Source organism: Rhinatrema bivittatum, chromosome 12 (genome assembly GCF_901001135.1).
Source record: "Rhinatrema bivittatum chromosome 12, aRhiBiv1.1, whole genome shotgun sequence".
NCBI lineage: Eukaryota > Metazoa > Chordata > Amphibia > Gymnophiona > Rhinatrematidae > Rhinatrema > Rhinatrema bivittatum.
The window spans coordinates 63,226,607-63,242,787 of NC_042626.1; the positions used below are offsets into that span (position 1 = coordinate 63,226,607).

The window sequence follows — 16,181 nt, forward strand, 5'->3', positions numbered from 1 at the left end:
CTCCAGGCAGCCTGCAAGGAAGAGAAGGAGAGGGGCTGAACCTGAAGCACACAGAGAAGAGAATCAAGTCCCTGCTCTCTTCGTTCCCCACTTCTTTTCTTGTATTGCAGGGAACAGAAGGGGAAAAGATAATATTGAAGCAGACCTTGCGTAACAAAGAACAGATACAGAAAAAGGTTCAAATTAGCACAGGTTTGAAAGTTAAGCAGTTATGCCAATTGTTAAGGCTTCAATCCTGGTCTTGATGAATGGCACTGTTCCTCACAATTTATCGACTTAATGCTAAATCAATCCCCTTTTGTTTCCATTACTGAAGGCTTAATTTCTGGCAGAACAACCCAGATCGGCATTATGCCATCTTTTTTCTGGGACCTAAGAAAGCAGAGCAGAGCCAGCAGTGTATATACGTTCTGGCTCCCCTGAAGAAACAGAACAGGACCCTTATGATCCCTGGCCCTTGGAAGGAGTAGAGCTGTTTACCCTGAAACAAGGGCAGCCACATGGCTTTGATTCGGGTATTTGTGTATGTGTATGTGAGAGAGAGAGGGAGAATTCACACTTAACACTGGTCCCACCCCTTTGCACAGCTCAAACCTGACCCCACCCATCTCACCTCCTCCATAGTTCCACTTCCTTTCTGTCTACAAATTAAGCCTTGTTTTTGAGGGAATTTCAAGAGAATTGTGTTCAAGTCCTTAGGTGTAGGCTAGGATATTATCCTGCTTTTTTTTTTTTTTTGGTACCATAAAATATTTAGACAAGAATCCTTTCCCTTTCTCTCCTGCAGGGTAATCAACTGCCTGGTTCTGAACCGGACAGTCCAGTTTTTCCATTGGTTGTACAGTGTCCGGTTACAAGTGTAACCGGACACTGTAAAATCCGGTTAAGGGTGGCATGCATGTGACTGGCAGGAAACAGAGAGAAAACAAGTTGCGAATGATCAGAAGAGTGCTGAGCACTCTGATCCTCCCCCTTTCCTGCAACTTGCTCACAAAGAGGCCGATGCAATACAGTGCGCTGAGCCCAGCGCACTGTATAACCTGCAGTTGGACGCAGGTTGTGGAGGCGCTAACTAATCCCTTTATGCAATAAGGGGATTAGCGCCTCTACAATGCACATCCAACGCGGAGCGAAACTAATAGCGCTCATCACATGCAAATGCATGTGAATGAGGCTATTAGCTATTCACTCCCTAGGATGCACATTTTGGTGATCAGAAATTAACGCCTACCCGGGAGAACCTGATAGATAAGTGGTTACGGGATACTTGAAGTGAAGCATGGCTTTAAGAGGCATTCAGCTGGATTGTGAAAAAGTTAAACATTCTTTTGGCGTTTGTTTGAAAAAGTTTAAGTAGCGCACTCAGCCGATCTAAGTAAGACTTAAGTACTGAATTATTTACAGCAGTGCCTAGTGCAAAATTGATTGAAGTTGGCGCACCAAGATAGACACTTTGAAAGCAAGCGGCAAGAACAGCCGACACGAGTAGTGTGTAAGGACTTACAACAGTGCTGAGCGCAAAATCGATTGAAGTTGGCGCACAAAAACAGAGACACTTTGAAAGCAAGCGGCATGAATAGCCAACATGAATAACATATAAGAGGTTATAACAGTGCTGAGCACTAAGCTAACCAGTTTGGTGTTAGTGTTAAATGCACAAAGAACTTTTTATAAAAATGTATTAATAAAAAAATAAAAAAACTATTCAATAAAATTCAAAATTGAGAGTGGGAGGGAGGTAAGTTTATGATTACAATCGAATAAATACTGTAGCAAGGCCATGGAGGCATGCAACAGAAAAAGTATGAAACTTACCTCATACCCTACTAAAAATGTATTATATTAAAATTCATTCATATTAAAAAAAAATCATGTTATTACTAGTGGGTGGGGTATTGTGGAGTAATTCATTGGATTTTGATCTCACCTCATGCTGAGCTTTTTGGTAAGACCACCAGACCTCCTGCATTGCGCTTCTGCTGATGTCCATAGGTCACTGTGAAAGGTCACACTGGTGGATGGATGATGGGAAGGACTAGGAGCATGGAGAGCAGTGGGTGGGGGGATGGAGTGAGAGAGAGCAAGAGGAAGGAGAGTGATGGGAGAACAAGGGGGTGAGAGCAGGGAAAGGAGGAGGAGAGATGCTGAAGGGAAGAGACAGAAGAAAGCATGCAAGTGGAGAGACTGGGGGACATGGCGGGGAAAACAGGGCATTGAGCAAGCACATTGAGGGAGGGTATGAAGTGGGGACAGGGGCTGAAAGGAGAAGAGGATTTTGCTAGAGGGGGAAGGAGAGGGCTGGGAGCAAGGGGGAAGGAGCTGGTGGCAGAGGAGATAAGGGAAAGACTTCTCTCCCTCTACCCCAGCTCCTCCTCTTACCCCATCCTCCTCTTCCCCACTGTCTCTTGCTCTTAAGTCCTCTCTCCTCAGCCCCTTTTACACCTGGCAACAGCCATTTCCCTTTGTTACTAGCCTTCATCTCTCCCCCATCCAGCCTTTCCTCTTTCCCCCTATTTTCACTCCCTGACAAAGCACATTAGTACCCCCCTGGGCCTGGAACAGTGCACGCTGAATGGTTGTCTACCCTTCCAACAGCCCTGGCTTCTCTCTCTCCACCTCTACCTGCCAGCAGCATTTTGCTTTGCCCCTCCTTTTGCTAAGGGTGAGCACCAGAACACCCCAATTATTTCAGAAAAATTCCCTGCAACCTCTTCTCAAGCAACACACACACACTCTTGAGCAACTGATGTCCCCCCTCCCCCTTCTGCCTCTCTCCCCTGCAACGTATAAACAAGCACATACTAGAACAATGCTAACTGCACGCGGAAGAACCTAACCCTCCCCCTCCCCATCTGGAGAAAGTCATCTCTACCCAGCCTTAATAAAGCAATCTGTATGCATGGAGTATGTGAGCATTCCGCCATTTAATCTGGCCCCAGTGAGCATGTGTGTGGGTTCTAGAGCAGAGATCCCCAAATGTGATCCTTAAGGGCCAAGTTTTCAGGATTTTTCACAATGAATAGGTATGAGGTCTATTGCGTATAATGGAGGCGGTGCATGCAGATTTCATGTATATTCATTGAGACAATCTTAAAAGCATGACCGGGTTGTGGCCCTTGACAATTGAGTTTAGAGACTTCTGTTTTGAAGTGTGTATATATATCAGAGAGGAGAAAGTCTGATCACACCCTCCATCCCCTGACTAATTCACAGATTTTTTATTTTTAATTATTGGGTGGTGGTAGTGTTTGGTAAAAGTTTTAAAAAGTTTGTTTAATTATTGGATATTCTATTCACCTGTGTTGAAATATTCTATGTATTGGTATAGGCTTACTATATCAATGTTTATATTTCTTGATGTATTATTCACATTTATGAAAATGAGGGGAGGGGCAGGGCAAAACTCCCCCCCCCCCCCTTTCCCAGTCCTCAAGTGTCCAGTCCTGGACAGTGGAAAAGTTGCCAACCCTGTGGTACAGACTAGACTGCACTGGTTTGCATGAGGTAGGAGAGCTCTTTTTCTAGCAGTTTCTGATGTGAAGGGGAAATAAGAGACCCCTTGGGAAGGCGAATTGGTAGGAATGTTAATAGATGCTATGTGTAGTTCTCGTTTATTATCTGAAGGATCCAACTGTCTGAAGTTACTGGAGGCCAACGTTTTATGTTACCAGAGAGATTCTCCAGAATGGAGACTGGGATTCTGGCTGTCTGCTCTAGAACCTGTCAAACCCGTGCCCGGTTTTGAGTGGGTTTCCATAGAGGGGTTTGGAACTTTTATCGTTGTAAGAGCAAGGCCTCAAGCTCTGCTGGTGGCAGAGGCAAGCGTACAGATAACACCTTTTTGGAGGGGAAAACTGGGTCCTTGCGGAATCAGCTGAAAACACCTTGGAGGTGGGGGGTGGATTGGAAATGGCAATGGAGAGCATTTGACGCACTGAACATGGTCCTTAACTAAATACTCTTGAACAACAGTTTAAGCACTTTGTATACTTATATTGTATTTTGAAAATACTTTTATTAACAAGATGTCCAATCACATTTTTTTTATTTGCAGATTTAGAGATTGGACATCTTGTTAATAAAAGTATTTTCTAAATACAGCATAAGTATACAAAGTGCTTAAACTGTTGTTCAAGGCGATTTTTTTTTTCCAGTGATAGTGTTATCGCTTTATTAACTAAATACACATACAAAGAGATTCTGTTCCCCCTTACCTCCTTTACTCTCTTTCCATCTCCTTCTTCCCACTTTGCTCTCTTTTCCTTCCCTTAGTGTTCCTATGCTCTATCTCTCTCCCTTTTTATTTTTTCTGCCCTCCGGCTATCTGAATAGCCTCACCATTGTAGTATTGGTGTTACAAATTTGGTCAAATCTGTTGGAAGGGGCGGGTAAGATGGGCGACTGCCCAGGATGCCAGACTCGTGGGTGCCGATATGGCAGGGGGCAAGGTGCCAGCACATTATCCTGCTGCTACTACTACAGCAGCCATACAGCCTGATCTCCCACATCTGCAGTGCTGTATAGATAAACATAAGAGATGGTCCCTGCTTCATGGAGCTTATAAGCTAGTCAAAACACTCAAATAAGACAAACTAGAGGTTTCTAGCAACATATTTATTACAGGGACTTTTTTTTTTTTTAATTAAAGACGCACTTTCTGTCTCTTCCTACCTTTGTGAGAGCCAGCACTGGAGGGGAGGAACAGTATTTCTCAGATATGTTAATTCAGTCCTGCCTGCTTTAAAGGGGGAGGTGCCACTGTACCACTGCACTCCTCCATAGATTTCAATAATTTTGCTTAAGTGCTCTATATTCAAACATAGCTCGATAAGTAAGTTAGCTGAATAAGACTTAACCGACTAACTTACAAGGGATATTCAGCAGCACAGGTATGTTGCTGAATATCTCCGTAAAAATAACTTGCTAGCTGGATAAGTCTTAGCTGGCTAACTTTAGACCTTCTATGGAGCAGGTCTAACTTATCTGGTTAATTTAACCAAAGTCAGAATATTGGCACTTAACTGGATAACTAGCTCCTCTCTGATCTGCTCACATCCTGCCCATCACTTATCTGGCTAACTACTCACCTGGATAAATACTTATCTGTCTAAATTATGACTGCTGATTGCAGCTGAATATTCAGTGGGATAAGTTGCTACTTATTTGGCTAAGTAGTGCTGAATATTGGCCTCCTATTGTTTTTTTGCTAGTATAGCTAGGATGAACTGAACACTGCAGGGTTACCTTCACTTAAAAGCTTGGACAAGCTTTGATTCTGTAAAGGGAAATAGATGTCTGAAACCCCAGCTGAATCTTCTGCCCCTAGTGAGAATGTTCTAAGAGACAGAATTTAGAAATAGTTGAATATTTTTATCCACAGTAAGTGATTGTGCTACCCAGAGAGGGCCAATGGACAATTTTGAATCTAAGGTATCCAAAGAAGCTGTCACAACTTATCCTGGACCAAGCTAATTATTATTCTGCCCAGTTCTCTCACTCAACATCTAGGGTAGAATCCTCATATTTTCTTTTCTGTGTTAAACAAAGACGTCTTTAGTTTGCACAGCTGTAGATGTGCCTCGTGCTTACTCTTACGAGAACGTGTCTGTGCACATACCAGTGTCTCATAGAAACAGAGAATATTATGGCAGAATGTACCATAAGGCCCCTCTAGTCTGCCCAGCTTCATTCCTGGTGCAGCTCCATACACTAGTTGATCTCTGGCCTTTTCTTCACTTTTTCACAGCTCTTTTCTTTGTGCTTATCCTAGGCTTGTTTGAATTCTACTTGGAGGCTGTTCTATGCATTCACTTCTCTTTCTGTGAAGAAATATTTTCTAATGTTCGTTTCCCCATGGAATCTCCCTGTGAGAGGGGGTAGTTTCAGAGACTAGGCTCAAAGCTGGCCATAGAACCCTGTAGCAAGAAGCCTGTGTGTGTGTGTGTGTGTGTGTATATATATATTTCTATATATGTATAAACACACACTGTACTCACAACCAGCTACATTTATTGGCTACGGACAGCTAGGCTGCTTATAGAATTTGATTGCTTTCATAATACAAACTGGTTTCTAGCAATGCCAGATAAAGCTTTCAATAGCATGGCCTTCGTGGGGACAGTTTTTCTGGTAGGCTAGCTAGTTGAAATACATGTGTACATTTTGGCTAATTTTCAACCAGAAACTCCCCATTAGTTTAGCTAGTGTAAAGTACACACACATTTACTGCCTGCTATTTGTGTGGGTGGCTGAGCAGGGGTAAAATAGTGCACATACATTTGAAAAGCCAATATATACATGCACACTATTTTCCTCTCCCAGCCTAAACATACCATCAGGAATGCCTTTTTAACCCTATGGAAGCCAGCATGTACTTTCATCTAGGAGGAGGACAATTTTTGGACCGGTCAGATTACCCAGCTAAATTGGTATTTTCCTGGTTAAATGGTTTTGAAAATTGCTCTTCCCGTGTCGAGAATATTTCTGCTGTCACTAGTATTATGTCCCCATGCAACTAGCTTACGGTAGTTAAATATATTAAACTCAGATAGTTTTACATCTCTAATACCTGGTAGTATGATTGATTTGATATGAGAAGATTCTAGGAATTTTAAATAAAATAAATAAAACAAACCCTGGCAGCAGAATTCTAGGCAAATTCCTGTCAAATCTCCAGCAGAGCTCAAAAAGCCCCCAGAGGGCAATGTGGCAACAGTAATAAATCTAAGTCGGCATCATCGATGCAAGTGTGTGCTGCTTTGGTGGAACACCGTTTATTCACTGTTCTCAGAGCAGCATGGGATTCTTTGGTAAAAGAAATACTGTATTCCCCCAATACGTTTTCTGGAAGAATAAGATTTCCTGCCAGTGTGTGTATTTAACTACTGCATTATAATTTTGACAGGAGTCCATGGTAGGTAACAAACGTTTGCTAGATGCCTGCTGATGTCTGAATTGGAGAAGTGCTTCAATCTTCTGGGAACCTTCTACCTTCTCTAGCAGGTCATATTTGGAAAAGCCAGGGCCGGTGCGTCCCATTAGGCGAACTAGGTGGTCGCCTAGGGCACCAACCATTAGAGGTGTCGAAGAGCAGCCGTATGGGGCTGTGAGCGGAGCCTATCCCGCTTGCGGCAGGCTCGGCTGGATGCGAGCACTGGCCCATCCTGCTCACGGCTGAGAAAAGCACACACTCTGGTGGGCCACGAGCGAAGTCTCAGCAAATGAGGGCGGACGCAAGGCGCCTGAGACCCTTGCACCGTCCCTGGGAGAAGCTTTCACTGAGGTATTCTCGGTGGTTAAAGCCCAGATTGGGGCCTCAGCTTTCAAACAGGAGGTCTCCCAGCCCACAGATACGTGAGCCCTGAGCTGCCTTTAGGAGTCTCTCTCTCTCTCTCATGGAACCCCATATTTACCAATTTACTCCTGGGTCCAGAGTTCGTCAGTGAGTATTTGTGAAGCACCCCTTGGGAAAATATTTTAAACTGCAAGGATGTGATAATAATTTTTACCATATCACTTTTCTTCCAAATGGATTTTTTTTTTTATCCAGAAATTTCCAGTTTTGATTTGCTATAAGCTGTTACACCATGATCTTTCCCCTATTCATCCCCTGGGTGACATGACCTTTCCCCTGATACCCTCCCATGTGATGCCCACTCTCCGCCGATCCCTTCGTGTGTGGCATGCCCCCTCTCCCAGTATGATGTGCCTTCTGCCTGGTCCTCTCCTATGTGACATGCTCCCTCTTCCCCGGTTCCCTCCCATGTGATGTGTCCTCCACTGTGACATGTTGCCTTTACTGTCTGACACACTGTCGTCTTGTCTGTCCCTTTCTCCTAGTGTTTTCCTGTGAGATAGTTACTTGTATGTGTCTTGGGTGGTACAATTTCTTTTCCCTGTTGTCTTTTTTTTATTTTTGTTTTTTAGCAGGGTTCAGTTCTAATTATATTGACTTTACTCCCTTTGTCCTACTCTGCTCCCCCACACTCTTCACTCGGAAGCTTATTAGTTTGAATATTTTTATTTATGATCATCTCGCCCAAGCCCCTGCTGGCATTTCCAATTACTCTCACCGCTTCCTTGTAATTGTCTTTCCGTAATGGCACTGAAACAATTGCGCTAAATGAGGTGACGCTGGCGAGATGAGGGTTTCACTTCATTAAAGGCTAATGTATTCTGGGCTGCAGCACAGTAGGACTGGCCTGGCAGGGAGAGATTTACTCAGCTCCTCTCGTGCCATCCAGAGCGACCTTCATGGCCTCAACTACTGCAGCTGCTTTTTCTGGCTTGGATAAAAGTCAAAGGCAATGGAAAAACTGTCCTCTTTAAATGTTCCTGTTTCTGTGCTTATCAAGATGAATTCTTAGATTCTAGTAAAGTGGTTTTGTTTTATTTTTCTGTACATACGCAGGTCAGCATGTCTACCCCATCTCCTGCCAGTGCTGGCTTGTTTTTCTCCTTTTCATAAATATATATTTTGAGGACAAACTTCAAAGGTATTTCCCTGGGTAAATGAAAAATATCCCTTTCAAAACTGCCCCCTCCCCCATGCAAGGAAAATCATGGCAGGAAAATCCCCGCATGTTCTGGATCCCCGTATAGTTTGTACCTGCATATTATGCAGACTAAAGAATCTCTGCAGCACCAGCCCTGCCGCAGGATTTTCGAAGGGAAACTCTGTGGGGAGTTTACCTTTGCAAATTGGCTTGCAGACCTGTAGATACAAAGCAGCCAGCAGCGTTTCAAAATGGCCCTCCCCATTTATTATGGTATAGTACAATCACATCTAAATAAATACAAATTAGATTCTTTGCAGACTGATAAACCTTTTAGTGGTTCATTGTAAATATTATCCCATGGCAGTTCATCTTTGAGCTCTCTCTTCCCAGATGCCATGTCTGGGTGGTTCTGGGGGAGCCTTGCCTTCCCAAGGCCTAGAGGGTAAGGCATACCCTCAATCTTGCTCTTTTTTTTAAATGAATGACTGGCTTGGTAACAGCAGTTGACTTCCCTTCCTCTCTTCCCAGGCCCAGGGCTGGGGCAAGGATATTATGTGCCCTAGGCGAACCTTTTGCCTTGTGCCACTCTCCCCCCAGTCCAGGCCCCAGCCCCGACCTCATTCACTCAGACAGGCCCCCTCTCTAACACACACTTAGGTTCCTTGTCTCATTCACACATGTACCCTTACACAGGCTCCTTCCCTCTCTCTCACTAACCCCAGTGTTCTCTCGTATACACACCCACACACACACACGCACACACACACTCTTGCTCTCTTGCTCTCTCACACGCACACAAAAAAATAGCCGAGACTGTTTCTCTCAATGCGAGCAGGATGGGCATTGCTTGCGGTCTGCTGAGTCTCTACTTCTCTTGGATGGGATGGGCTCTGCTCGCGGCCCTGCTTGGCTGCTCTTTGCTGCTCCCCAATGGCTGGCACCCTAGGTGACTACCTAGTTCGCCTTTTGGGACACACTGGCCCTGCCCAGACCTGAGTATCCCCAGGACCAACTGAACTCAGCTGACGAGAGTTCAAAACCTTGATCCACTGTGCTGGACTGGTTATACATTTTAACTTCTCCTAGGCCAAGCAAGATGGTAGTCCTCACATATGGGTGACATCACCCGATGGAGCCCAGCATGGAAAACTTTTGTCAAAGTTTCTAGAAACTTTTACTGGCATACTGAGCATGCCCAACATGCCACTATCCGTGCATCCACGCAAGGTCCCCCTTCAGTGGGGGCAGTTTTTCTGCAGTGCAATTGCCACATAGTTCTTGGAGCTTTTTTTTGCAGTGCAGTTGCCACATAGTTCTTGGAGCTCTGCTTCTATTTAGTTTTCTCTTATTTCTAATAATGGGATTTTTCCCGTTCCATCGTCTGGTCCCCCTTTGCCTTTCCTTCCCTTTCGCGGTCGATTCCTGGCATCCCACTTCTCAGTGGCCCCGGTCATCAACCGGTGCTGGTTATTTTTCATGGTGTTATTTAGTTTTTGCCAGTGCCCGCGGACCATGTCTATCATGGATCTGCATGAGGTTTGCATCCTCTGCCTTGGGACCTCGCATGACATCCAAGAGTGTCAGCTGTGTGACCAGATGACATCCAAGGGCCATCGTGTACCCCTAGACAAAATGGAGAAACTTTTCTGTTCCAAAATGTTCGCTCCATCCACACCCGCGTTGGAGTCCTTGACACCCAAGGGTCAAGGGCAACCACTTGAAAACTCCCTCTCACTAATCCTCTGACTGCATCTTCAAAAGATCAAGGGAATGGTGATCAGTCTTCGCCTGTTTCCAGGACATTGGGATCCTCCACTTCCTCGGCGTTGGGGTAAGACCAGGCCGAGCACAGAGGGAGATCCCGCAAGCATCGACACTGGTCATTGTCGGCACGTGGCTCCAGTTCTGGTGCGGTGCCGATGGCTGCCGTACCACCACTGAAGAGACTCCCGTGGCTCAGAGGCCCCGTCCTCCGATATACCCGAGAATCCCAGGCATTCCCCACCAATATTGTTGCCGGGCACCATGCCTTCTCAGAGAAGCAAGGAAGCTCCAGTGATGCCTTGTCCCCCTCCCTCCGTCCTGGCTTCAGCAGACCTTCAGGAGGAGTTGGACCGCAGGGTGCAGAATGCAGTGCTCTGCAGAGTGTTGAGCCGCCCCTGCCACTGGCCTCCATACTGGTGACGGAGCCTGTGCCGTCTATCTTGGCCCCCCTGCTCGAGCATCTGGACGTCCTTCTCGGCACCCTCCTGATGCAACTGCTACCCGAGGGACCTTCAGTTCCCCAGCCACCACAGATGCCCCTCTCAGGAGCAATCCCTATTATTGGATCCAAGGAGGCCTCGGTTCCCCAAGCCTTTGCCCGGGCCCTCTGGCCTCCCATGGTCCCTGGTTCCTGAGGTGCCCTCTGTGCCTTCAAAACCTTCAGAGCCTAGGGTTAGGTTCTCCACAGGCCTCGCCCGTGTCAGCCCCGTGATGGCCTTAGTGAGGAGGAAGGCCCTTATGACCCATTTATTTATTATTTTTATATACCAACATTTGATTTCTCTATCCCCAGAGGGCTTACAATTCCTCGTCCCCCCATGGGACGAGGAATTGTCCCATGGGGGGGACGATTCCTCTGAGTCTTCGTCCGAATTCTTGGACAACCCCCTTTCCGAGCCTTCTCCTCCAGAGGAGAAAGGCATCAGTCGTCCCCCCCCCTCCCCCCAGAGGACCTCTCCTTTGTGGGGTTCTTCAGGCCATGGTCAAAATTATTCCCTTTCATCTCCTCATGGAGGAGGATGTGCGACATAAGATGTTGGAAGTACTCCAGTTTGTCGACTTTCCTAAGGAAATCAAGGCAGTTCCCTTCCATGACTTCTTTAAGGATCTTCTCCTTTGGATGTGGGAACACCCAATCTCCATATCTCCAGTGAATAGGAAGGCAGATGCCACCTATTTGGTACAGCAGGCCCTGGGATTTGAGAGGTAGCACCTCCCTCACCAGTCGGTGGTTGTGGAGTCCGCCCTCAAAAATGCTAAACGCTCCTGTACCCTTGCCTCTGCCTCTCCAGGGTGAGAACATAGGGAGCTTGATGCTCTGGGCAGAAAGATCTTTCAGGGCACTATGCTCATCGTCCATATTGCCACATACCAGTAGTATATGACCCAATACAATTGTAACCTGTGGAAATGGGTCCAGGACCTAGCAGAGAGCTTGCCGCAGTAGTAACAAGAATCACTCTCTGCCATTGTCCTGCAGGGTTTAGAGGCTGGCAAACACGAGGTGAGGTCCATCTACGATGTGTTTGAGACAGTGGCCCGAGTAGCCGCCATGGGCATCGGTGCCCATAGAATGGCCTGGCTCCAGGCTTCTGACCTTTATCCAGAGATGAATGAGAAACTGGCTGACTTTCCATGCACAGGTGCCAACCTCTTTGGGGACAGAGTCCGAGATGAGATGGCTCAGTTGAAGGACCACCATGCAACCCTCCAGCAGCTCTCTGCTAGCGCTTCGGATGCCCCTTCCTCTGTCAGGAAATCTTCCAGGCCAAGCTCCAGGAAATCATTTTACAGACAGAGGAATTATTATCCCCCCGCCTTTCAGGCTCACATGCTGTGCACTGTCTCCAGGGGCCGCTCCCATCAGCCAGTGCCCCAGCATATGGGTTTATGACTAGCGGCGAGGGAGCATGAGTCAGCCAAGCGTATCCCCGGCACCGTCTCCCCCAGTAGGAGACAGGTTTATCTGTTTTGCCCACCAATGGAAGGGCCATCACTTCAGACCAATGGGTCCTTACCCCATAGTCTGTCAGGGGTACCGGCTCAGTTTCAGATGGCTTCCAGAGAACTTTCCCCTGTGTCTGTCGTGGGGTTCGTCCACCCAGCAAGCCATACTTCGGACAGAACTCACCACCCTTCTCACAGCAGGAGCGGCAGACCTGTTCCTTGCCCTCAGCAATGACAAGGGTTCTATTCGAGGTGTTTCCTCATACTGAAGAGGAATGGAAGCTTGCGCCCCATTCTAGATCTCAGGGCGTTGAAAAATTTCTCTTAAGAGAAAAGTTCAAGATGTTTTCTCTGGGCACTCTGAGCCTCCTCCTCAAAAGAGGAGACTGGCTCTGCTCCCTCAATCTCAAGGCAGCTTACACTCACATAGCCATCTTCCCCGGACACAGAAAATACCTCTGCTTTGTGGTGGGGAAGGCTCACTACCAGTTCAAGGTACTGCCCTTTGGGCTAGTCTCAGCCCCTCGCGTTTTCACCAAATGCCTAGCAGTGGTGGCTGCGTACCTCAGGCGCCGTGCGGTGCACATCTTCCCATACCTAGATGACTGGTTGATCAAGAGTGATTCCCACGCAGGGGCGCTGAACGCTTTAGCCCTGACTGTGTAGACACTGCAATCCTTGGTTTGTTATCAACTACCCAAAGTCTCACCTCTGCCTGTCTCCCAAACTGGACTTTATAGGAGCCAGGCTGGACATGGCGCAGGCAAAGGTGTTTTTTCCCCACGATCGGGCTCTTGCCCTCGCCTTGTTGGCAACCTTCATGTGCAGCAGCCGGCATGTGAGTGCCCTCCTTCTGCTCCATTTGTTGAGCCACATGGCAGCTTCAGTCCATGTTACCCCACTCACCAGCTTCTACATCTAAAGGGCACAATGGACCTTGCAGTCGCAGTGGCAACAGACCTCCCAGGACCTTGAGACCTGTCTCTCCATCTCGGAACCTCTGAGGGCATCTCTGTCCTCGTGGGAAAACCTCTCTGATTTGGAGCGGGGAATGGCTGCCCTGCCTCAAGTGGTCCTTACCACAGACACCTCTCCTCCATGCTGGGGAGCCCATGTGGACAGCCTCCACATGCAGGGTCTCTGGACTGCTCACGAAGCCCACTATCAGATAAACGTTTTAGAGCTGCAGGTGAGCCGTTACACCCTCTGGGCGTTTCGGGACAGGTTGTCGCACAAGGAAGTCCTAATTTGGACAACCAAGTTGCGATGTGGTATATCTACAACAGGGAGGCATGGGATCCTTCCTCCTATGTCACAAGGCAGGGCAGATGTGGCCTGGGCCCTGTCACAGGAGATGGCGCTACGAGCGACGTACCGCCTGGGACTCTGAATGTACTGGCAGACTGGTTGAGCTGCTCTTTTCTGCCACATGAGTGGTCCCTAAACCTGGAGGCAGCAGCCAGAATTTTTCTTTGGTGGGGAACCACAGATATGGATGTCTTTGCCTCCCTGTACAATTACAAGATGAGCAATTTCTGCTCCCTGTTGCCGGACATCTGGCCTTCGACACCTTCTCCCTTCACTGGGGGAAGGGTCTTCTGTATACATTCCTGTTCCTCTTGAAGACTCTACTGAAGCTTCAACAGGACAGAGGGGCTATGATCCTTGTGGCACCCTATTGGCCCCAACAGATCTGGTTCCCTCTCCTTCTGGATCTGTCGATCAGGGATCCCATTCGGCTGGCGACCCTCCCCCGAGCAGATACTCAGAACCAGGGCACCCTGTGCCATCCGAACCTCCAGGCTTTGGCCCTAATGGCATGGATGTTGAGTGCCTAGTTCTACAGCCCCTGAACCTCTTGGACAGTGTCTCCCAGGTGCTGGTGGCTTCTAGAAAGCCTTTTACCAGGAAGTCTTATAGTTTGAAATGGAGAGCATTCTCCATCTGGTGTGCGGGGCATGACTTGGATCCATTCACATGCCCCCCTTCCCAAGCTGTTGGACTGCTTGTGGCACCTTTCCGAATCTGGGCTTCAAACCAGTTCAGTCAGGGTTCATCATAGTGCCGTTAGTGCTTATCATCGTGGTGTTGCTGGCACACCCATTTCGGTGCAGCCTTTAGTGGGTCGCTTTATGAGGTTCTGCTTCAATTGAAGCCCCATCTTCGGTCTCCTATTGTGTCCTGGGACCTCAACAGTGTCCTGGTGCGGCTCATGCATCCGCCCTTTGAGCCGCTGCATTCCTGAAACCTGAAGTTCCTCACCTGGAAAGTTATATTCCTAGTGGCGATTACTTCGGCTTGTAGAGTCAGCGAGCCTCAGGCCTTGGTTACGTACCCACATACATGAGGTTTTTTTCATGATTGTGTGGTCTTACGTATGCACCCTAAATTCCTACCTAAGGTCATGACTGATTTCCACATCAATCAGTCCATTGTTTTACCCACCTTCTTTCCCAGGCCTCATTCCCATCCAGGGGAATGGGCTCTTCATACTTTGGACTGTAAGAGGGCTTTGGCTTTCTATTTAGAACACACAGCTGTTCACAGGCAGTCCAATCAGCTCTTTGTGTCCTTCGATACCAATAGATTGGGAGTGGTAGTGGGTAAACAGACTCTATCCAACTGGCTGGCGGATTGCATCGCCTTCTGCTATGTGCAAGCGGGCCTTCAGCTGGCAGGCTGAATTAAAGCTCACTCCGTGCATGCCATGGTGACATCGGTGGCTCATCTGCGAGAGGTTCATGTTGCCAAAATTTGCCACGCAGCAGCGTGGAGTTTCCGTCACACGTTCGCAGCCCACTACTGCTTGGACAAAGATGGTAAGACAGGACAGTGCCTTCGGCCAGTATGTCCTACGCAATCTCTTTCAGACTTAAACCCAACTTTCCCAGCCTAGAGCCCCTGGTTGGAACCAGGCCATCCTCTGCTGACCAACAGTCATTGTTGTGCCCATCGGCAATTTCTTTCGGTACCTATTGGTTGTGCCTGGCTGAGGGGACAGCCTTGAGCTTGGTATTCACCCATATGTTAGAACTACCATCCTGCTTGTCCTAGGAGAAAGCGCAGTTGCTTACCTGTAACAGGTGTTCTACTATGACAGCAGGATGTTAGTCCTCAGAAATCCCACCCACCGACTCGCGGAGCTGGGTTCTCCTTCCATTTTGTTTTATTTTTTCTCATATTTTTTTCTCTGTTACGAGACTGAAGGGGGACCACATGTGGACGCGTGGATAGTGGCATGCTAGACATGCTCAGTGTGCCAGTCAGTTTCTAGAAACTTTGACAAATGTTTTCTGTGCCGGGCTCTATCAGATGTCACTCATATGTGAGGACTAAAATCCTTCTGTCCTAGTAGAACACCTGTTACAGGTGCTTTACCTATATATTTGAATATATATAGTACATAGACATTAAGGAATGAATTTTCATAGGAGTTAAGCATGTAAAAGTATCATATACAGAAGCAATTTTCAAAAGCCATTTATGTATATTAAACCTTTTGAAAATTCAGCCCTATGGAGTGAATTTTCAAAGAAGTTAAGCAGGTAAAAGTAGCAATTTTCAAAAGCCCATTTACCTGTGTAAATTTCATTTATGAGCATAACACCTTTTGAAAATTATTTCCATTGGGGTAGGTTTTCAAAGGGGTATGCGCGTACCCCCCGAAAACCTACCCCAAACCCCCCTGTGCGCGCCGAGCCTATTTTGCATAGGCTCGGCGGCGCGTGCAAGCCCCGGGACGCGTGTAAGTCCCAGGGCGTGTCAGGGGGCATGCCCGGAGTGCCGCGCGTGATGCGATGTTTCGGGGGCGGGGCCGCGTGCGTGGTTTCGGCCTGGGGGCGTTCCGGGGTGTGGCCGCGCCCTCCGGAACAGCCCCCGGGTCGGGTCTTGGCGTGCCAGCAGCCCGCTGGCGCGCGCGGATTTACATCTGCCTCCGGCAGGCGTAAATCCATGGATAAAGGTAGGGGGGGT

The 16,181-nt window shown here is 47.6% G+C and overlaps 1 protein-coding gene across 14 annotated transcripts in view; it reads left to right on the forward strand.

Moving 5' to 3' along the window:
• PKNOX2 (PBX/knotted 1 homeobox 2) overlaps positions 1 to 16,181 on the forward strand; it is a 989,927-nt gene that overhangs the window by 304,617 nt on the left and 669,129 nt on the right. The window lies entirely within an intron of this gene.